We start from the raw sequence: 24,112 nt of genomic DNA on the forward strand, positions 1-24,112 counted from the left end.
AGTAAGAACACCATGTCTGTGTCATTTAGCTACACAAACTTTTTATTTCAATAATATATGCAGACATAAGTGACACGGAAGTACTCATAGGACTGGTTTCAAAGTTACTTGAAGAATTTTACATCATCTTTATATGGGACTGTTACCACTGGTTTGTCATCAGATAAAAAGAGGCACCAATGATTTGGCTGTCAAAAACCTTTGTATTTCTTTTCCAGAAACATTTCAAAAACAGCATTGCTCACTAAGATTAGAAACATCATCAAATTCGTTACTTCTTGTCAGTGAGATGTACATAGCAAAATAATTGTTTTCCTCTTGTCCTACAACTTGGCTGAATTTAAAGAAAAATGAAAATTGCCATAAGCAGAGATAAACACTGTGTATAAGAATCTTACAAAAACATATATCCTTCCAGAATTCAGCTCTCAATAAAGTTCTAGTGCCGCTCTCTCAATTGAGTGCAGGATGTGTTTTATTAAATGGCCACATGAGGTGTAAGAACACTTGAGAGCAAACCTTTACAATGTTTCCACAGCTAGCTGATTTACAGACCGCTGAAGGAGGAAGGAAATTGGGTAGCAGTTTGTGTTCTTAAAAGCCATCAGCTCTGAATAGATATTATCCTCAAGAAAAGGAAATAGCATCTGAGTAGCTTACACTGAACCCAATTTTGTTTTTCATTGTGTAGTTGGCCTTTCTTAAACGGAGAGAACAGAGAAATCTTCTCTATGCTCCTTGCGTTGTCTACAAAAAAAACACATGTTTAATACGGTAAGAGAAAAACTGGCACAGAACTAATTTTCTAAATGACAAATCTGCATTTTCAATGTAGTCACATTTAGTCAACAGTTTATGTGAAAGCACATCCCAAAAGCATATTAGAAATGTGTCAATACATAAGAACATTCATAAGTATGCAGAGAAAGGCTTACTGTTTGCCAGACACTATGATAAACCCTATGGAGACTACAAAAGACATATAAGTCATGCCTCCTGCCTTCTGTGAGATTACAGTTCATCTGAGATGATACAAATTTATTGAATGCTTTCTCTCTTCCTGGAGCTGAACTAAGCACTTTGCAAGATTACCTCACTGAATCCTCAATAATATCTTGAAGTGCATATTATTATCCCTATTTTACAAATGAAACTGTCAAATTCCAAGAGGTTAAGTATTTTGCCTAGGATGGTATACTCATTAAGTGGCAGATCTGGGATTTGGAACTCTGTCAGATTTCAAAATCAGTGATTTTAACGCTCTGCTAACCTACCTCATCCAGACGATTTGAACAGGATTCCACCGTGTCTTACTGCTGGTCTTTACCAGTACTACTGCTTTGCTAAAATATAAGACATTTTTAAGAATGTATATTTTATTAAATGCTCTTTGAGGCAGTTCTCTTCCTTCTGGTTAGTGCTATGGGCTTATTGAATCTCAAATCATTTATATTTATATATATTACATATCAAACTTTATATGAAATTAGTGACCTCCATATATGTGTACATTGAGTTTTTGTTGTATACTCTGACCTGGCATCCAACTATTCTTTAAGTTGTGTAGGCTATTCTTTGCTATAAATCAAGGCTTCAACCAAAATTGATTCAACATCCATCTTTCCCCTCATATGTCACTGCCACCACTAAGGTCAGCTAATGCGTTACCTGTTGAGTCTCAAATTTATCCACAAAAAACCCATAATCTGTGTATTTTAAGTGAATTATTATGTATGGAATTATTAATATGCCCTTAGTCATATATCTATTGTGAATTTTAAATGACTGAATTTCTTTTTTTTTTTCTTAACTTTTTTTCCTGATGAGCTACATAGTTAGGATTTAATGGCATTTCACTGCTATTTAATATGTTATCATTTGCAACCCTTTGTTAAACTGATTCCTGGAAATGACTTTTTTTAAATTATGGAAATGTAGATTATACAGAAGTTTGGGTAAGTCGCAATAGAAAATTTCATTGCACCCATTTCAATATTCTAGCAGTACTTATGGGTATCTTGACTATGTTTGGTATTTATTCACCAAGGATAATGTTTAGTACTTGAAACCGCACAGTCTGTAGGGCAAAACAATTACTTTATGGTAAAATATCAAACTTTTACTAAACCCTTCAAAACTCAGTGTGGTAATCCAATTAAGAGGACTACACTGGTTTCAGGTCTTTAGAATTTACATTCCCCATTCCTCTCCAAAATGGGTAATGTAAATAGTTCTCAATTGTACTCAAAAGGAGAGCCATAAGTATTAATGCCAGCTTATGTAGAACTAAAAATCAAACTTACAGGTTAACTGAGAGAGAAACGTGACTTCCACAAAAATATTGACTGATTTGACTGAGTCAACAGATTATAAGTTACAATATGTCCTGGAAGTCATTTAGAAGTTTCCCAGTATGGTTGTTTGGAAGGAGTTAGAGAGTCCAATGCTATCAGTCATTTTACACTAATATCCCAATCAACCAAAATGTATTTGATGCATTCAACAGTGATGGAAAGTCTGTCATGAAAATATAACCACACCTCTTTTTAAGAAAACAAACAAACCAAAAACACCTCTGTATGGAAACATGAGATAGTATTCATTTTGGTAATGGAGAGGGCTCTTTTCATTTACTTAAATAGGCTTTGAAACAATTTTATTTAAAATTCATATCTGGCAAGTATAGTAATTTCCAGCCAGCATAGTCAGTTGTTCAATACAGGCGCTACATAAGTCTGCTCAACAACGTAAACACGCTGCCTCAGAGCGATCTCACAAATTAAATAGCTTGTTTCCCAGAGACAGGAAAGTATAGAACAAAATTAATAGTACAGCTACTGTATCTCAGTGGGGAGCTACCCTCAAGCCTGAATCATTGCAGAAGAAGAGATGTTAACAGAGCTGATCTTAGTGAGTATGAGAGTGAAAACGCCTGTGAACTCAAGAGAGAAGAGTAGGAGGGTTGATTTGGAAGCATGCTGTTAATTAGCTAACTTAAATGAAAGTCATGTAAAAGGCTAATTAAGTGAAATTGATGCTCATGGTCTTGGTCTTTATTTTGAATACAGCTGAATCAATCTCTGAGCCAGAGAATCCAGTTCCAGAAACATGTTTCCGTGGGATGGATGCTGATAAAAGAGGTTGATTTCAGCTATTCTTTTTGTTTTTGTTTTTTTGCTGTACGCGGGCCTCTCACTGTTGTGGCCTCTCCCGTTGCGGAGCACAGGCTCCGGACGCGCAGGCTCAGCGGCCATGGCTCACGGGCCTAGCCGCTCCGCGGCATGTGGGATCCTCCCGGACCAGGGCACGAACCCGTGTCCCCTGAATCGGCAGGCTGACTCTCAACCACTGCGCCACCAGGGAAGCCCTCAGCTGTTCTTAAAGGTGTGTTTTTCATGTGCTGGTGGTTTGCCAAGCCCAGCCATCCATATCAATTCTGTCTTAGGAGACACCTGATTTATGTAAGATTGTCAGACACATTAAAAGTATGAAAAATTTAATACTGACCTCATTTTATTATCTGTCTAATTATAAATCCCCATGGCCTTAGCTGCATTGCTGACTAGGAAAGTGTTATGAGCTACCATTCCACCCAGAGCTGAAAAATGCAGAGTAAGGTATAGGACTTTTGTTGTACACTTTTAAAAATTATGTCTTCTTCATATTTATTCTCATTGATTTGAGGCTGCACTTTGCTTCATTTTGCACATATGAAAGGCATATTTGAGAATCTACAATGTAAGACATCCTTCTAAGAAAAACTTGAAAATATTCCATATTGTTTTGCTATGACCAAATCAACTTCCAGCGAGTTTAATTCTATGTAAATCAGAGAAATGAAGAAAAGAAGAATGGATAATGCTTAATATCTTTAGGGATTTATACATCTCAATTTTTACAGGTAATAGAGTAAAACCCAATGGAAGCTCCAAGGAAGTTGGGAAGAGCTATTTGAACAAATTTTTAAAATAAAAACAGTGATCATTAATTGAGTACTTTCTGTATGCTAGTGACTATGCTAAGCACACAAAGACATTATCCTACTAAAGCTTGATTTTAAAAAAGCCTCTGTGAAATTATAACTCCCATTTTAGAGCAAATTCAACTGAGAGTAGGAGAATTTAATTAATTATGTATGATTACAGAGTCAGTAAGAAAAATAAAAAGGCTACAAACTCAAGTCTTTCTCCAGAGTCCATGCTTTCAACCCTAAACACCTAGACTGTAAAATATAAGGGCATTTTCCTAAAAGACTCATTTGGGGAATTTCTTAATCCCATCCCTTTAGCAAAGTCCAAGCTACTGACATATTTGTACCCTGGTAGAAAATATTTGATATTTCAGCCCCTGCTCTTTCTTTTTTATGAAATTTAACTAGTAGGTATTATTATTACTATTATTACTATTACATATTTACATCCTAAAGATAGGTGACTAGAAGTAGTAGAAAGGCCAGAAACTCTTTTGTACCTTTTTCATTATTAAGAGCTTGAAAATTTAGTCCATATTTTATTAGCTTTAACTGTTTATACACTTTATTGTCAAGCTGAATAATTGACAAAAGGATTTCTTGTAAGATCAGAATTTGTACACTTTTTCAATGGAGTCTAAGCTATGTTTAACCGTGGCATAACTGGGCACGTCTGGCAGACTGATTGACAGGGATCAGCCAGAAGTATTTTTTGCATGAGGTACAAAGAACCCTTCAGAGAGAATTTACCTTAAGAGAGACAACCCATAATTCTGCACAATAAGAAAGCCTCTTCTGAGCTGTGAGAGGGAAGGGCAATTCAAAGCACAGTGTGATATCTGTCACTCAAATTTGTCTTCCGACCCATCTGTAATGGGGCTAGGACTGAATCTCAGAAATAGTAGGGCTGAAGTATAAAGCCTGGAAAAAAATTCTCCTAAAAGCTCCATAAGATATTGAGGATACAAGACATTATACACAATGAAAAGAGTGTACGTACTATGCTCACAAACATAGTTCCAGTGTGCTGACTGCTGTGAATTATGTCCAGGTTTAGTGCTGCTTTGATATACTGAGGGGCACACGTGTGGAGGCAGTAACAGGACACAGGCCCAGGTGGGAGGAGAGACACCTCACTCGATGAAAGGAACCTCAAGAGTAGCGGTATCTGGTGCCTGTAATTTGGTAGCAGCTGGAAATAATGTCAGTGGTGACAGGTGGTACCAAATATGGAATCTCACAGGACCCCCTGGAACAGAAAGCAAATCCCTGACAGAGGACACTCAACTGTGGCACTGGTGAGAAAGCTTCTCAAATATATATAGTGAGTTTTATTAAATGAGGTCAGAGCAGAAGAGCAGGGAGAGGAAAAGGGTATGCACTGATATGGATGATAAAGAAAACTCTTGTTTTTTTAAAAAAAAAATTACTGAAGTATAGTTGATTTACAATGTTGTGTTAACAGCATTGTGATTCAGTTATACATATATATACATTCTTTTTCATATTCTTTTCCATTATGGTTTATTAGAGGATATTGATATAGTTTCCTGTGCTATGTAGTAGGACCTGTTGTTTATCCATTCTTTGTATAATAGTTTGCATCTTCTAACCCTAAACTCCCACTCCATCCCTCTCCCAACCCCCCTTCCCCTTGGCAACCACAAGTCTGTTCTCTGTGTCTGTGAGTCTGTTTCTGTTTCACAGATGAGTTCATTTGCATCATACTTTAGATTCCACATATTAGTGATATCATCCAGTATTTTGTCTTTCTGTAAGAGAGCTGTTCTTGAATCATGCGGTAACCCTGACCAGAGCCTCCCTCCAGACAAGAGATGTTGGGCTAAAGTTCTGATAAAATTTGGTAGTTGTAAGAACAGAAAATAATGTTTGCTTTTGTTATTCAGATCATGAAAATTATAAGATCCTTCTTATGAAAGTTACAGGAGCCTTGCTAGGATACCAAAAATATCTATTGATTGTCACTTTTGCAAGTGAAAGATGATGGGTCTGGAGTTCGGCTGATATCTATTTGATATTTATGGAATGAACATGGCATAGTTTGTAAGTAGAAACAGTGTTGTCTCTTTTTATATTCATGTGCCTTATTTATAGTCATCTTATTAATTATATGTCTTCAATTCTGTTGTCTAGAATATCTCCGTGAGACCTAGGCTGTGAATTTTAATGGGTCACTCACTCAGAGGATTGTGCAAATGTTAACCTTGTCTTTACTGGCCTCACCTGACTCTGGGCCATGGAAGACCCCCTTGTCCTGCTCCTGATTTGATTGGAATGCTTTCGAAATTTTACCATTAAATATGATGTTTGCATAATTTTACCATTAAGTATGATACAGATTTTTGAAAGGCACTCGTTATTCAATTAAGAAGGGCATCTTACATTTTTAGTTTGCTATTAGTTTTTTAAATTAATATTGAATTTGGACAGTTGCTTTTTATTATTTGATATTCTTGTTTTTTTAATCCATTATTCAGTCAGTATAGTATGTTACATTAATAGATGTCTATGATGTTCATTTATTGTTACATTCCTGAGCTAACCTCCTATTCTGTAAAGCCCAATTCAAATACCACTCTTGATCTGTCACACAAAAGTAATGTCTTCCTCCCTCCCCTAAATTGCTACCACTCTGTATTTACTTTTTCTATATATTTTAGTATGTTCTACTTTGTAATGTATTTAGATATGTTCATGTTGTTTCGCCTACTCCTTTCTTCCTCATAATGCAAAGAATAATGCATTAGAAGCCAGGGAAGTTGAAATGAACTCAAGGTCTTCCACTTAAAAAAAAATTCCTAAGGCTCAATTTCCTTTTATGTAAAACAAATACCATGATGCATGCCTTTCCGGCCTTATAAACATTTTTTTCTTCTTTTTTTTTTAAACATCTTTATTGGAGTATAATTGCTTTACAATGGTGTGTTAGTTTCTGCTTTATAACAAAGTGAATCAGTTATACATATACATATGTTCCCATATCTCTTCCCTCCTGTGTCTCCCTCCCTCCTACCCTCCCTATCCCACCCATCCAGGCAGTCACAAAGCACCTAGCCGATATCCCTGTGCCATGCGGCTGCTTCCCACTAGCTATCTAACTTACGTTTGGTAGTGTATATATGTCCATGCCACTCTCTCGCTTTGTCACAGGTTACCCTTCCCCCTCCCCATATCCTCAAGTCCATTCTCTAGTAGGTCTGTGTCTTTATTCCTCTTACCCCTGGGTTCTTCATGACATTTTTTTCCCCTTAGATTTCATATATATGTGTTAGCATACGGTATTTGTATTTCTCTTTCTGACTTACTTCACTCTGTATGACAGACTCTAGGTCCATACACCTCATTCCAAATAGCTCCATTTCATTTCTTTTTATGGCTGAGTAATATTCCATTGTATATATGTGCCACATCTTCTTTATCCATTCATCTGATGATGGGCACTCAGGTTGTTTCCATCTCCTGGCTGTTGTAAATAGAGCTGCAATGAACATTTTGGTACATGACTCTTTTTGAATTATGGTTTTCTCAGGGAATATGCCCAGTAGTGGTATTGCTGGGTCATATGGTAGTTCTATTTGTAGTTTTTTAAGGAACCTCCATACTGTGCTCCATAGTGGCTGTACCAATTCACATTCCCACCAGCAGTGCAAGAGTGTTCCCTTTTCTCCACACCCACTCCAGCAATTATTGCTTCTAGATTTTTTGATGATGGCCATTTTTTTTTTTTTTTTTTTTGCGGTATGCGAGCCTCTCACTGTCGTAGCCTCTCCCATTGTGGAGCACAGACTCCGGACGCGCAGGCTCAGCGGCCATGGTTCATGGGCCCAGCCGCTCCATGGCATGTGGGATATTCCTGGACCAGGGAACGATGTGTCCCCTGCATTGGCAGGCAGACTCCCAACCACTGCGCCACCAGGGAAGCCCAATAATGGCCACTCTTACTGGTGTGAGATGTTATCTCATTGTAGTTTTCATTTGCATTTCTCCAATGATTAATGATGGTGAGCATTCTTTCATGTGTTTGCTGGCAGTCTCTATATCTTCTTTGGAGAAATGTCTATTTAGGTCTTCTGCCCATTTTTGGATTGGGTTTTATGTTTTTTTTGTTATAGAGCTGCATGAGCTGCTTCTAAATTTTGGAGATTAATCCTCTGTCAGTTGCTTCATTTGCAAATATTTTCTCCCATTCTGAGGGTTGTCTTTTGGTCTTGTTTATGGTTTCCCTTGCTGTGCAAAAGCTTTGAAGTTTCATTAGGTCTCATTTGTTTATTTTTATTTTTATTTCCATTTCTCTAGGAGGTGGGTCAAAAAGGATCTTGCTGTGATTTATGTCATAGAGTGTTCTGCCTATGTTTTCCTCTAAGAGTTTGATAGTTTCTGGCCTTACATTTAGGTCTTTAATCCATTTTGAGCTTATTTTTGTGTATGGTGTTAGGGAGTGATCTATTCTCATACTTTTACATGTACCTGTCCAGTTTACCCAGCACCAATTATTGAAGAGGCTGTTCTTTCTCCACTGTACTTTCCTGCCTCCTTTATCAAAGATAAGGTGACCATATGTGTGTGGGTTTATCTTTGGGCTTTCTATCCTGTTCCATTGATCTATCTTTCTGTTTTTGTGCCAGTACCATACTGTCTTGACTACTGTAGCTTTGTAGTATAGTCTGAAGTCAGGGAGCCTGATTCCTCCACCTCCATTTTTCGTTCTCAAGATTGTTTTGGCTATTCGGGGTCTTTTGCGTTTCCATACAATTGTGAATTTTTTTGTTCTAGTTCTGTGAAAAACACCAGTGGTAGTTTGATAGGGATTGCATGGAATCTGTAGATTGCTATGGGTAGTAGAGTCATTTTCACAATGTTGATTCTTCCAGTCCAAGAACATGGTATATCTCTCCATCTATTTGTATCATCTTTAATTTCTTTCATCAGTGTCTTATAATTTTCTGCATACAGGTCTTTTGTCTCCTTAGGTAGGTTTATTCCTAGATATTTTATTCTTTTTGTTGCAATGGTAAATGAGACTGTTTTCTTGATTTCACTTTCAGATATTTCATCATTAGTGTATAGGAATGCCAGAGATTTCTGTGCATTAATTTTCTATCCTGCTACTTTACCAAATTCACTGATTAGCTCTCGTAGTTTTCTGGTAGCATCTTTAAGATTCTCTATGTATAGTATCATGTCATCTGCGGACAGTGACAACTTTACTTCTTCTTTTCCAATTTGGATTCCTTGTATTTCCTTTTCTCCTCTGATTGCTGTGGCTAAAACTTCCAAAACTATGTTGAATAAGAGTGGTGACACTGGGCAACCTTGTCTTTTTCCTGATCTTAGTCGAAATGCTCTCAGTTTTTCACCATTGAGGGTGATGTTGGCTGTGGGTTTGTTATATATGGCCTTTATTATGTTGAGGAAAGTTCCCTCTATGCCTACTTTCTACAGGGTTTTTATCATAAATGGGAGTGAATTTTGTCGAAAGCTTTCTCTGCATCTATTGAGATGATCATATGGCTTTTATCCTTCAATTTGTTATTATGGTATATCACATTGATTAGCGTATATTGAAGAATCCTTGCATTGCTGGAATAAACCCCACTTGATCATGGTGTATGATCCGTTTAATGTGCTGTTGGATTCTGTTTGCTTGTATTTGTTGAGGATTTTTGCATCTATATTCATCAGTGAAATTGGCCTGTAGTTTTCTTTCTTTGTGACATCTTGTCTGGTTTTGGTATCAGGGTGATGGTGGCCTCGTAGAATGAGTTTGGGAGTCGTCTTCCCTCCGCTATATTTTGGAAGAGTTTGAGAAGGATTGGTGTTAACTCTTCTCTAAATGTTTGATAGAATTCGCCTGTGAAGCCATCTGGTCCTGGGCTTTTGTTTGTTGGAAGGTTTTTAATCACAGTTTCAATGTCAGTGCTTGTGATTGGTCTGTTCATATTTTCTATTTCTTCCTGATTCAGTCTTGTCAGGTTGTGCATTTCTAAGAATTTCTCCATTTCTTCCAGGTTGTCCATTTTATTGGCATAGAGTTGCTTGTAGTAATCTCTCATGACCTTTCGTATTTCTGCAGTGTCAGTTGTTACTTCTCCTTTTTCATTTCTAATTAGATTGATATGAGTCTTCTCCCTTTTTTTTCTTGATAAGACTGGCTAATGGTTTATCAATTTTGTTTATCTTCTCAAAGAACCAGTTTTTAGTTTTATTGATCTTTGCTATCGTTTCCTTCATTTGTTTTTCATTTATTTCTGATCTGATCTTTATGATTTCTTTCCTTCTGCTAACTTTGGGTGTTTTTTGTTCTTCTTTCTCTGATTGCTTAAGGTGCAAGGTTAGGTTGTTTATTCGAGATGTTTCCTGTCTCTTAAGGTAGGATTGTATTGCTATAAATTTCCCTCTTAGGACTGCTTTTGCTGCATCCCACAGGTTTTGGGTCGTCTTGTCTCCATTGTCATTTGTTTCTAGGTACTTTTTGATTTCCTCTTTGATTTCTTCAGTGGTCACTTCGTTATTAAGTAGTGTATTGTTTAGCCTCCATGTGCCTGTAGTTTTTACAGATCTTTTCCTGTAATTGATATCTAGTCTTATAGCGCTGTGGTCGGAAAAGATACTTGATACAATTTTAATTTTCTTAAATTACCAAGGCTTGATTTGTGACCCAAGATATGATCTATCCTGTAGAATGTTCCATGAGCACTTGAAAAGAATGTGTATTCTGTTGTTTTTGGATGGAATGTCCTATAAATATCAATTAAGTCCCTCTTGTTTAATCCATCACTTAAAGCTTGTGTTTTCTAATTTATTTTCATTTTGGATGATCTTTCCATTGGTGAAAGTGGGGTGTTAAAGTCCCCTACTATGAATGTGTTACTGTCGATTTCCCCTTTTATGGCTGTTAGTATTTGCCTTATGTATTGAGGTGCTCCTAAGTTGGGTGCATAAATATTTACAATTGTTATATCTTTTTCTTAGATTGCTCCCTTGATCATTATGTAGTGTTCTTCTTTGTCTTTTGTAATAGTCTTTATTTTAAAGTCTATTTTGTCTGATACGAGAATTGTTACTCCAGCTTTCTTTTGGTTTCCCTGTGCATGGAATGTCTTTTTCCATCCCCTCAGTTTCAGTCTGTATGTATCTCTAGGTCTGAAGTGGGTCTCTTATAGACAGCATACATATGGGTCTTGTTTTTGTATTCATTCAGCCAGTTGGTGTCTTTTGGTGGGAGCATTTAGTCCATTTACATTTAAGGTAATTATCGATATGTATGTTCCTATTCCCATTTTCTTAATTGTTTTGGGTTTGCTATTGTAGATCTTTTCCTTCTCTTGTGTTTCTTGCCTAGAGCAGTTCCTTTAGCATTTGTTGTACAGCTGGTTTGGTGTTGCTGAACTCTCTCAGCTTTTGCTTGTCTGTAAAGGTTTTAATTTCTCCATCAAATCTGAATGAGATCCTTGCTGGGTAGAATAATCTTGATTGTAGGTTTTTCTCCTTCATCACTTTAAGTATGTCCTGCCAGTCTCTTCTGGCTTACAGAGTTTCTGCTGAAAGATCAGCTGTTAACCTTATGGGGGTTCCCTTGTGTGTTATTTGTTGTTTTTCCCTTGCTGGTTTTAATATTATTTCTTTGTATTTAATTTCTGACAGTTTGATTAATATGCGTCTTGTTGTGTTTCTTCTTGGATTTATCCTGTATGGAACTCTCTGTGCTTCCTGGTCTTGATTAACTATTTCCTGTCCCATATTTGGGAAGTTTTCAACTATAATCTCTTCAAATATCTTCTCAGTCCCTTTTTTTTTCCCTCTTCTTCTTCTGGAACCCCTATAATTCGAATGTTGGTTTTTTTAATGTTTCCCAGAGGTCTCTGAGACTGTCCTCAGTTCTTTTCATTCTTTTTTCTTTATTCTGCTCTGCAGTAGTTATTTCCACTCTTTTATCTTCCAGGTCACTTATCGGTTCTTCTGCCTCAGTTATTCTGCTATTGATCCCATCTAGAGTATTTTTAATTTCATTTATTTTGTTCATCGTTCCTTGTTTCATCTTCAGTTCTTCTAGGTCCTTGTTAAATGTTTCTTGCATTTTCTCTATTCTATTTCCAAGATTTTGGATCCTCTTTACTATCATTATTCTGAATTCTTTTTCAGGTAGATTGCCTATTTCCTCTTCATTTATTAGGTCTGGTGGGTTTTAATCTTACTCCTTCATCTGCTGTGTGTTTTTCTGTCTTCTCATTTTGGATATCTTATGGTGTTAGTGTTCTCCTTTTTGCAGGCTGCAGTTTCGTAGTTCCTGTTGTTTTTGGTGTCTCTCCCCAGTGGCTAAAGTTGGTTCAGTGGGTTGTGTAGGCTTCCTGGTGGAGGGGCCTGTTTTCTGGTGGATGAGGCTGGATCTTTTCTTTCTGGTGGGCAGTTCTACATTTGGTGGTGTGTTCTGGGGTGTCTGTGGGCTTATTATGATTTTAGGCAGACTCTATGCTAATGGGTGGGGTTGTGTTCCTGTCTTGCTAGTTGTTTGTCATAGGGTGTCCAGCACTGTATCCTGCTGGTCGTTGAGTGAAGCTGGGTGCTGGTGTTGAGATGGAGATCTCTGGGAGATTTTCACCATTTGATACTATGTGGAGCTGGGAGGTCTCTTGTGGACCAGTGTCCTGAACTTGGCTTTCCTACCTCAGAGGCACAGCACTGACTCCCGGCTGCAGCACCAAGAGCCTTTCATCCACACGGCTCAGCATGAAAGGGAGAAAAAGTAGAAAAAAAGAAAGAAAAAAAGAAAGAAAGAAGAAAGAAAGAAAGAATGAAAGAAAGAAAGAAGGTAAGATGAGAGAAGGAAGGAGGGAAGGTAGGAAGCAAGGAATGAAGAAAGGAAGAAAGGAAGGAAGAAAGAAGGAAGGAAGAAGGAAAGAAGAAGGAAGGAAGGAAGAAGGGTGGAAGGAAAGAAGATAAAATAATGTAAGATAAAATAAAATAATTAAAATAATTATTAAGAAAAAAAATTTTTTAAAAAACAAAAAAGAAAATGTACAAATAGAACCCAAGACAAATGGTGAAAGCAAAGCTATACAGACAAAATCTCCCACAGAAGCATACACATACACACTCACAAAAAGAGGAAAAGGGGAAAAAATAATAAATCTTGCTCTCGAAGTCCACGTTCTCAATTTGGGATGATTCGTTGTCTATTCATGTATTCCACAGATACAGGGTACATCAAGTTGATTGTGGAGCTTTAATCCACTGCTTCTGCGGCTGCTGGGAGAGATTTCCCTTTCTCTTCTTTGTTCGCACAGCTCCCAGGGCTCAGCTTTGGATTTGGCCCCGCCTCTGCATGTAGATTGCCTGAGGGCGTCTGTTCTCTCTCAGACAGGACGGGGTTAAAGGAGCAGCTGCTTCGGGGGCTCTGGCTCACTCAGGCCAGGGGGAGGGAGGGGTGCGGATGTGGGGCGAGCCTGCGGCAACAGAGGCCGGTGTGAAGTTGTATCAGCCTGAGGTGCACCGTGCGTTCTCCCGGCAAAGTTGTCTCTGGATCGTGGGACCCTGGCCGTGGCGGGCTGCACAGGCTCTCCGGAAGGGGGGTGTAGATAGTAACCTGTGCTCACACACAGGCTTCTTGGTGGCGGCACCAGCAGCCTTAGCATCTCATGCCAGTCTCTGGGGTCCGCGCTTTTAGCCGCGGCTCGCACCTGTCTCTGGAGCTCCTTTAAGCAGTGCTCTTAATCCCCTCTCCTCGCGCACCAGGAAACAAAGAGGGAAGAAAAAGTCTCTTGCCTCTTTGGCAGGTCCAGACTTTTCCCCGGACTCCCTCCCGGCTAGACGGGGTGCACTAAACTGCTGCAGGCTGTGTTCACGCCGCCAATCCCAGTCCTCTCCCTGCGCTCTGACCGAAGCCGCAGCCTCAGCTCCCAGCCCCACCTGCCCCGGCAGGTGAGCAGACAATCCTCTCGGGCTGGTGAGTGCTGGTTGGCACCGAGCCTCTGTGTGGATATCTCTCCGGTTTGCCCTCCGCACCCCTGTTGCTGTGGTCTCCTCCGCGGCTCCGAAGCTTTCCCCCTCTGCCACCTGCAGTCTCCGCCCTGGAAGGGGCTTCTAGTGTGTGGAAACCTTTCCTCCTTCACAGCTCCCTCCCACTGGTGCAGGTACCATCCCTATTGTTTTGTCTTTGTTTATTCTTTTGTCTTTTGCCCTACCCAGGTACGTGGGGAGTTTCTTGCCTTTTGAGAGGTCTGAAGTCTTCTGCCAGGGTTCAGTAGGTGTTCTGTAGGAGTTGTTCCACGTGTAGATGTATTTCTGGTGTATCTTTGGGATAGAAGGTGATCTCCGTGACTTACTCTTCCACCATCTTCCACGAACCCTTATAGACATTTTAAAGTATCTAAATGAGATATGATGAACATGGTATTCTGTAAATGTAGAAAGCTTCATACACATCACTTTTATTATTGATCATTAAACTTCAAAACTTGCTAAAATTTAACTCAGTATTGGCTATGCTTGGAGATAAAAATTACGTTGAAAAGATCTTCAGATTTCTATTTTAATGCCGACCTGGAATGAACAGTAACAGCAGTAGTTATACTGAAGGATTATCAGTTATCCTTTCTTATGTTATAAATCAAATTGCCTTGAGGCTCACCATGCAATCTTTGAATGTCATATACCCCCTGCAAGAGATGGCAGATACAGGTAGCGCAAGGGGATCATTGTTCTGCTTTAATCTCGAAGATTATTTTTTGAGGTCCTACTGAGAAAATGATCTTGAAAGGGAGAATTTGTGAAAAGCGTGAAAGAAGTTTCCAAATTCTAAAAATTTCCCACTACATATACAAAACAAACTTTGGATATCAGCACATCAAATATTATAGTAAGTCCTAGTGTAGTAAACTCAGGGTATTCTGAAATTTGCACAGCATCACTTCTGTTCACCACTGTGTACTGGTAAAGGTAGATCACAGGGCCAGCCCAAATTCAGAGTGGAGAAATAAACTCCACCTCCTGATGGGCAGAACAGCATATTTATACTGCAAAGGACATGAATATATGGAGGAATAAAGAGTTGGGGACATTTTTGCAAACTACTGCACCAATCCATAGCAAAACCCTATAATGGGGGTATTAGATATGGTGACAGAAAAGTCAAAAGCCAAGAGGGCTTGGCCTCATTCTTATTTGGTTATATGGAAAGTGAAAGCCACAGGGTTCCAATGCGCAGTAGGAAGACATAAGAGGAGCCTATATGAGAATAGTCAGCTGTCCGTTTCCTCCCATGTGTCGTGAGGTGAGTGTGATTAGATATTCTGCCTGCTCTGTGGGAGACAAGGAAATGATAAGCTGTGAATCAAGATCTGCTATGCAGTCACGTGGCAAGGTGCAAGCTCCAGAAGCTGGGGCTAAAAATTCCAAATAAAGATCATATAGATAATGTTGCTTATACACACAATTTCTGCACCATTAATAAGAAATATAAAAGCTATCAGTCCCTGACTGGATGAAGAAATAATTTATATGATCTCTAGCTCTAGACTAGCTAAAATACCAAAGTGGAGACCAACAAAGAATGAAAAGGCACACAGATTTTATTGTTCTCCTTCCCCCAACCCTACCCCCACCATAAGGTCAAGCACACTACCCCATATATGCTGGGGAGGAGAAAGAGTTCCATCTTGGGGTGGAGAAGTGTTGGAGTGGGACCAGGACACTGAAAACTGAACATTTACTCAAAAGAGACATGAGTGACAAAGTTGTCTGAAAAGGAGATGCACATATCAGAAGGGATCAAGATACCACAGTTTGGCAACTTAAAAAAAAAAAAATCTATTCCCCGATGACCGGGGAGTTAAGATTATATCAGATACATAAAATATAAAATGTCAGTTTTTTTTTGCATAACAGAGACGCAGTAAGGGGCAGTTCTAGATTTTGTGTAGGCTCTGTTCAAGAAAAATGAAACAAAACATATAATGTTTACAAATATGACCCAGACACCTGATCCTGTGAACTCTTCCTGAAGGCTCCAAGTCTCAAAAAGGACTCATCCAACTCCCACAGGAAAGGGACCTGGAAGTGCTGCATCATTAGCGTCACAGTAGATTTGCCTCTAATAGCAGCATATCGAATACAAGAGGTTTTTATAAGTGTACCATCATCGGACTTCTCTTTTTTTCTACAGAAATATTTGTATAGTGAGTTAAGGAGTGCTTGTACAAAGTAGGTGGCAAAGCAAAGGTATTAAGGTATTTAGACCGAACATGTTCCTGTAGGTAAAAAGGCTATTTACTTCCTTTTCTTCTAAGTTCAAATAGGCATGACCACTTTATAGGTCTTGATTGGAAATTGTCTTACATATGTCTTCAAAAGCCTTGAAGATTGAAGTATTATATGCTGTCAGCAAAGCCATATGAATGGGGTAGCCGAAGGCCCAGGATAGAGAGGCCTGAGAGTTTCCTGCAGCTGATAGAGAAGCACCACTGCCTATTCTCCACAGAGCTACCTTTCTCCCATCTTCTCAGGTCTAAACATCATGTCAGCTCCAAAAGAAGTCTCTGATGTGCATTGCAGATTTCTCCTCACCTCTCCACAGCATTTCCCTTTGATTCTCAGGACCTAGTAGAATGTGCAAGTTCCCTGTTCTACTTTGGTGAGCCCATATCTGGCCCTCTTCCTCAAATCCTGTTCAGTCTTTCATGGTCCTAGTGACCAAATTGTGATCACAACCAACTTTGTGATTTGAGTTTAACCTGCTGAATGTTCATGTCCAGTCTTAATCATGGAATAGGGTCATCTGTCATTAGGCTGCCTTCATCATTCCCAAGGAAGGATTACATTGTTTCAGTCAAACCTATACTGAAAAAACTTTTATGACACTAGTCTGTTGTAATCTAATAATTAATAAGCCATTATCTGTTTACCTAAGTCACTTGATTTTCCTATTTATATGTAAAAAGAATTTATCCAGTCAAACTTCATTCCATGTGTTTCTCAATACTTTATAACATGTCAAGATTTTAATATAGTTTGGCATTGTTATTTTATATTCACACAATTACATGAAATACTCCGGTTTAAAATTCAGTAAATTTAAATTTAAAACTGTAATTGTCCTTATTTAGTTGCCACTTCATTTTTTAGAATTGCAGTTTATAATTATGCATGCTAAAAATGACAGGTTTTTATATTCTCCTGTTGACTGACAAAACAACTCTTCCTATACATTCCATCATTTTTGCCTCACTGAACTGTGAAAACTACTCAACTATTTGAAATTTATTTTGCAATATTTACTAAAATATAATCTGAGATTCCAATCTCCCAGCACACCATGAGCTCACTCTAAAAGTTTCAAAGAGGTGAGAAGATAGCTGTACAGCATTAATGGAGTGTTTTATACTACTCCTTCTTAAAGCTGTGATACAAGGCAATCTACTCATATAAATTCAACATTCTTCTTCTATAGTCAAAGGCTATATTTAGAAAAACATATAAAAGTTGAATCTATCTTATGTAAGAAACCAATTTTCATGCCCTGTTACTTCCTTCTTAACAATGGCTAAGATAATATGAATGCAGGTACTTTCATTTCAGTGAGAATTCCTATAAACCAGATATCTTCACCGCCCCTGTTTATACAGTATTCAGTCTATTTAATGAAGATGTTATGCTTTCATGAAGTATTTATAACTGCTGGGTTAGAAAGTTCCTCTGACATAAATAGGTCACATCTTTAGAAGGACGAAGTATCCATTGACTTGAGCCCATTTTTAGAAACTTGAAGCTTGTCTGCCCAGTCAACAGTTATTAACTCCTCCATTTACAAAATCACCAGGCAACATGACTGAGAGAGAATATTTCTTAAAATAAATGAAAACCAGTGCATGTTAGATGTTATAGCAAAAGGAAACTATCATGGGGTAGAGAGAAAGTAGAGCTTGAGGATATAGATCTGAATTTTAAGGGTCACTAACTCATACTTTGGTGTGAGCTGGTTGAGCAGAGTTCTCTCTTCAGGCCTCAGTCTGCTCATCTGTAACATTCTGTAGTTAAACTGAAGTAACATTTTCTAAGATATATTCCACGAGTTCTACAGTCATGAAATGTTTTCAGAAAAAAGAAAAAAGGAGAGGGGTTTAAGAAGGTATGGAGAGAGTATATACTAAATCAGTATATTCACAGTGCATATTCATGAGACCCTGAGTATCTTGGCAGTAAAGAAATGTCTTACATCATAATTCTTTTATGAATATATTTAACCAGAAATTCCCTTCCAAACTCTCCTTTTTATGTAACATCTCTTCATACACCAAAGAAATACTATTCCAAGAGAGAAACATTATAAGAGGTTGATTTTTAAGGTTCTTCTAGCTTTAACGTATGACATGCATCTCTGAAAGCCCTACTTTCTCCAAAAGTAGATTTCCCAGTCTTGAAGCTCCTGGATGAAGAGTTTCACCCAGTCTGGCATTCTCCTCTCCAGTTTTGCCTGCACAGAAGCAGTCACTGCTCTGGAATTGCTCCAGTCATCCGGGGGGATGAGACAATCATCTGGCGGGATGAGCCACCCATACACTCATCTTCTTGGCCTCTGGTCAGGTCATCTCCTTGAAACAGGCTCCCTGTGCTCTGCTCAGGGCTCACACCCATGTCCCAGGCCAGCACATTCTCCAACGGTCCACAGCAATCTTCAGGTCTACTCAGGCTCTGGTTAGGATCACAGAGCCTGGGAACTTTCGCCCACCACCACCACCCCTGCCTAGCAAGAGCTGAATTTGAGCTCTGCAAGAGAAAGAGCATTCCGCTTTAAGAAGATAAAAAAGTCAGCTCTCTGGTAACCTTCCACAGGTCCATAGATGGTTAAGCTGCAAACAAGCAGAACAGCTTCAAAAGGTACAATTATAACTGAAAATGTAATTCATAATCCATTTATTTGGTGCAATAGCTGCTAAAGGATCCATTATCAGAGGCTGGAAAAAGAATTTCTCTCTCCTGTGGATCTTACATTCTATCCCAGGCTGCACAGAACTCGTGGTAACTGACTGTTCTCTCACATTGTCCTGCTGTTTTCCCAACTTCCTGGGAATCCCCTCACACTCAGCTTTACTCTTCAAGGAGACACAGTTTACTGGATATTACCTACATTAAACATACTATTTTGTTTAGAGTTAATACATAATAAAAGCTTAACCCCTTTATTCAATAAAATTTAAGAAAAATAAATGAGACTATGAATTGAGAATCTTCCATTTTTAAGTAACTTAGTGAAAACTAGGTTAAATAGTAAAGGAAATATATCAGCTCAAATAAATGAGACGTTTTAATAAATATGCTCTAAGTGAAGCTTAATTCAGAAGCTCAACAATGTTATGAAATACCTGTTTCTTTTCCTTCTTTTTTTTTCCTTTTTTTTTAAATGTGTTTGACTTTTTTTTTTAACTGATGTTTACTTGATTTACAATGTTGTGTTAGTTTCAGGTGTACAGCAAAGAGATTCAGTTATGCATACATATATATCTATTTTTTTCATATTTTTTCCCTTATAGTTTATTACACAATATTCAGTAGAGTTCCCTGTGCTATATGGTAGGTCCTTGTTGGTTATCTATTTTATATATACTAGTGCTTATATGTTAATCCCAAGCTCCTAATTTATCCCTCTCTCCACCTTTTCCCTTTGGTAACCATAAGTTTGTATAAGTTCATTTGTATCATTTTTTTTTAAGATTCCACATATAAACAAAATCCTATGATATTTGTCTTTCTCTGTCTGGCTTATTCACTTAGTATGATAGTCTCCAGGTCCATCTTACTACAAATGGCATTATTTCATTCTCTTTTATGGTTGAGTAATATTCAATTGCAAACATATACCACATCTTCTTTACCAATTCATCTGTCAGTGGACAGTTAAGTTACTTCCATGTCTTGGCTATGGTAAATAGTGTTGCAGTGAACATTGGGGTGCATGTATCTTTTTGAATTATGTCTTTCTTTGGATATATGCCCAGGAGTGGGATTGCAGGATCATATGGTAGTTCTGTTTTTAGTTTTTTAAGGAACCTCCTTACTGCTCTCCATAGTGGCTCTACTATTTATATTCCTACCAACAGTGTAGGCGGACTCCTTTTTCTTCACACCCTCTTCAGCGTTTATTATTTGTAGACTTTTTGATGGTGGCCATTCTGACTGGTGTGAGGTGATACCTCATGGTAGTTCTGATTTGCATTTCTCTAATAATTAGCAAAATCTTTTCATCTGCCTTTTGGCCATCTGTATGTCTTCTTTGGAGAAATGTCTGTGTAGATCTTCTGCCCATTTTTTGATTGGGTTGTTTGTTTTTTTTGATATTGAGCTGTATGAGCTATTTGTGTATTTTGGAAATTAATCCCTTTTTGGTCACATAATTTGCAAATAGCTCCTCCCATTCTGTAGGTTGTGTTTTCATTTTGTTTATGGTTTCCTTTGCTGTGCAAAACCTTTTAAGTTTAATTAGGTCTCATTTGTTTATTTTTGTTTTTATTTCCATTACTTTAGGAGATGGATCGAAAAAGATACTGCTGTGATTTATGTCAAAGATTGTTCTGCCTATGTTTTCCTCTAGGAGTTTCATACTATCCAGTCTTACATTTAGGTCTTTAATCCATTTTAAGTTTTTTTTTGTATGGTGTTAGAGATGGTTCTAATCTCATTCTTTTACATTTAACTGTCCAGTTTTCCCAGCACCTCTTATTGAAGAGACTGTCTTTTCTCCATTGTGTATTCTTGCCTCCTTTGTCATAGATGAGTTGACTATAAGTGTGTGGGTTTATTTCTGGGCTTTCTATCCTGTTCCATTGATCTATATGTCTGTTTTTGTGCCAGTACCATACTGATTTGATTAGTGTAGCTTTGTAATATAGTCTGAAGTCAGGGAGCATGATTCCTTCAGCTCCGTTTTTCTTTCTCAAGGTTGTTTTGACTATTCAGGGTCTTTTGTGTTTCCATACAAATTAAAAAATTTTTTGTTCTAGTTCTGTGAAAAATGCCATTGGTAATTTGATAAAGATTGCACTGAATCTGTAGATTGCCTTGGGTAGTATTTTGACAATATTAATTCTTCCAATCCAAGAACATGGTATATCTTTCCATCTGTTTGTGTCATCTTCGATTTCTTTCATCAGCATCTTATAGTTTTCAGAATACACATCTTCCGTCTCCTTAGGTAGGTTTATTCCTAGGTATTTTATTCTTTTTCATGCGATGTTAAATGGGATTGTCTCCTTAATTTTTCTTTCTGATCTTTCATTGTATAGAAGTGCAAGAGATTTCTGTGTATTAATTTTGTATCCTGCAACTTTACTGAATTCATTGATGAGGTCTAGTAGTTTTCTGGTGGCATCTTTAGGATTTTCTGTGTATAGTATCATGTCATCTGCAAACAGTGATGGCTTTACTTCTTCTTTTCCAATTTGGATTTCTTTTATTTCTTTTTCTTCTCCAATTGCTATGGCTAGGAATTCCAAAACTCTGTTGAATATAAGTGGTGAGAGTGGACATTCTCATCATTTTTCTTTTTTTTTTTTGCCTTAGGTGGTATGTGTTCCATTATAAGATATACTCACCTCATGGTAAGTGATTCTGTGAATCACATGCTTTATCATTTATATCAAGCAGGATTAGTGTGAAACCGACCTTTCCTGAAGATCATACAAGAGTCTTAAGCTTTATTTTGATTGATTCAATCAGGATATTTCCCCGTCGAAAAAAATGGAAATACTGAATATCTTAGGTCTCAAATTACCAGTTACTACTAACAAGGAAAGTGTTGGGCTGAATGATTTGGAATAGGTCTACTTCGGGAAGTGAGGATGGAGCAATGCCATCTGAATCACATGTTCAGTTTCTTTCAAATGTGTGAAGGGGAGTGGAAGCTTCAGAGGCAACCACAGTGACAACTCTCTCTCTCTCTCTCGCTCTCACACACACACACACACACACACACACACTTTAAAATCCATATTTCATGAAAAATGAAAACAAATAAATATGAGAGAATTATAAGCATTCCACTGGATAAGCCAAGCCTCAGAATGTCTACCACATACAGAGTTCCCTTTTGAGGTCATCTGTCCCACCCTCAGAATATGCTGAAAGTATAGCCCTTAATAAGTTGTGTTTTATACCATGTAGCATGCCCTATGCATAGGCCTCTTGTCCTAAAGCGGCAAATCCATAGGCTATGAAAAATGACGAGAGCCAGTCAGACACTCTCCTTGACTGTGGAGATACCCAGTTTATTGTTGGAGCTGAGACTCTTAAGTGTGCAAATGAGCTAGATATGGAGCCCTGGGGATCCAAAGTTATGAGTAACAAGAAGCTATGAGACAGAGAATTTATACAGATTAGAAAGGGAAGAAGTCTGGCCTTAATGAGAGGAGGTCAGAAGGTACAAGAGAAAAGACACAAAAATGGAGAAGGGGACATAAAGAGTAGCCACATCTGCAGCATCCCCATTCCTGAAGGATTTTAGCCCCAGTTTCTATGAGAGCAACTCTACTTCTCATCCTGAAATCCCTGCTGCTATTGTTGCTCTCCATATGTTCTTTCATAGCCACCTACCCCTTACATATGGTATTTCAAGTGAGTTCCTGTTCCATATAAATAATAGAAGCAAACTGAAAAATATATTATGAAAAGATTCTTTGTTTAACCTAGTAATTCACTATGGGGTTCTTTGAAAAAAACCTGCATTCCTGTTATTTTTAAATTTATAACAAAAATTTACTTACATATCCAAGAATAATTGTTTACAAAGAGATGGACCATAGTAAATCTTTTTAAAATGTATTCTTTGGGCTTCCCTGGTGGCGCAGTGGTTGAGAGTCCACCTGCCGATGCAGGGGACACGGGTTCGTGCCCCGGTCCGGGAAGATCCCACATGCCGTGGAGCAGCTGGGCCCATGAGCCATGGCCACTGAGCCTGTGCGTCTGGAGCCTGTGCTCCACAACAGGAGAGACCACACCAGTGACAGGCCCGCGCACCGCAAAATAAATAAATAAGAAGTATTCTTTTAGATTGCCTGCAAGAATTTCGAAGAAGGAAAATGTAACACCCTCCTCCCCAAATGTTTTAGTCTTTGCTAATACAAACTAGAGAACACAGCAAAGTCCTGGGCTGAAGATACCTGTAAGGCTGGGAATATGTGACTCATTTAAACATATGCTGATTTACTCCCTGGTTGAGTGAGGGAAAGTTGAAATGACTATTCCCAAGGTGTTAAACAGGGTTGTTGATCTGCTTACCCACTTGTTATTGAATAAGCATGTGCTCTATTTCTAATTTACAAAATATTTCTAAAATACATTTAGATGTAAATAGCTGTTAAGACACTTCCAAATAATCATTATTAAATTTAAGAATTGAATCCAGTTTAAAAATTTTAGTGCTGTGGTGATCTATGAAGCCACAGTTACATTCTGAAAATGAATTGTAAAATTCTTTGATACTCTTTTTTTCTGAAAAGAAAATCTAAATTTGGTAAGTTCATCTACCATGCCAGGAGAGAAGAGCCATTGATACACTGCTCTGGGTCAGTTTTCCTAGAAGCAGGGGTTCTGTACTCCTAACTGACCTGCCAGTTTGAAATCTTTTCTTGGCAACTGTGACTCCCTACAGTGTTGAAAATACTGTCCATCTTGAGCTCACATAGCATATTTAGTCTGAAGCAATATGGTGTTCAAAATAAAACCCCTAGATGAAAGGAAAAATTATGAATTTTTAATGAAAGAAAAAATAATCTATAGCTGTTAGATTCAAAACATTGGATTTAAAATACCCTCTCATATCTCTGAATTATTATTGCCAAGGAAATGCTATTAGTCAACTACATTCTTAGAGAATAAATTTTCACTTCTATGAGAATCATGAACACTTGATCAATTAGTATGATAAATTAACTTGTAAGATTTTTGGTGTAGAAAAAAAGTAGACCCACTATATTGCTTCAGGCTGACTCTCTCAGATACCATGAGAAGTTTCAAAACTATCCTGATAAAATGCCTAGCTGTCAAGCTCCTAACTGCTAGAGTAGACATAACTGTGGGTTACCAGCTGTTTGGGACTCCTCTCTTAGTCTATAGCTGCCTTGGTGTGCTCCTTCA

This window comes from Leucopleurus acutus, assembly GCF_964270905.1.
Source record: "Leucopleurus acutus genome assembly, chromosome: 3".
In the NCBI taxonomy this organism is placed as follows: domain Eukaryota; kingdom Metazoa; phylum Chordata; class Mammalia; order Artiodactyla; family Delphinidae; genus Leucopleurus; species Leucopleurus acutus.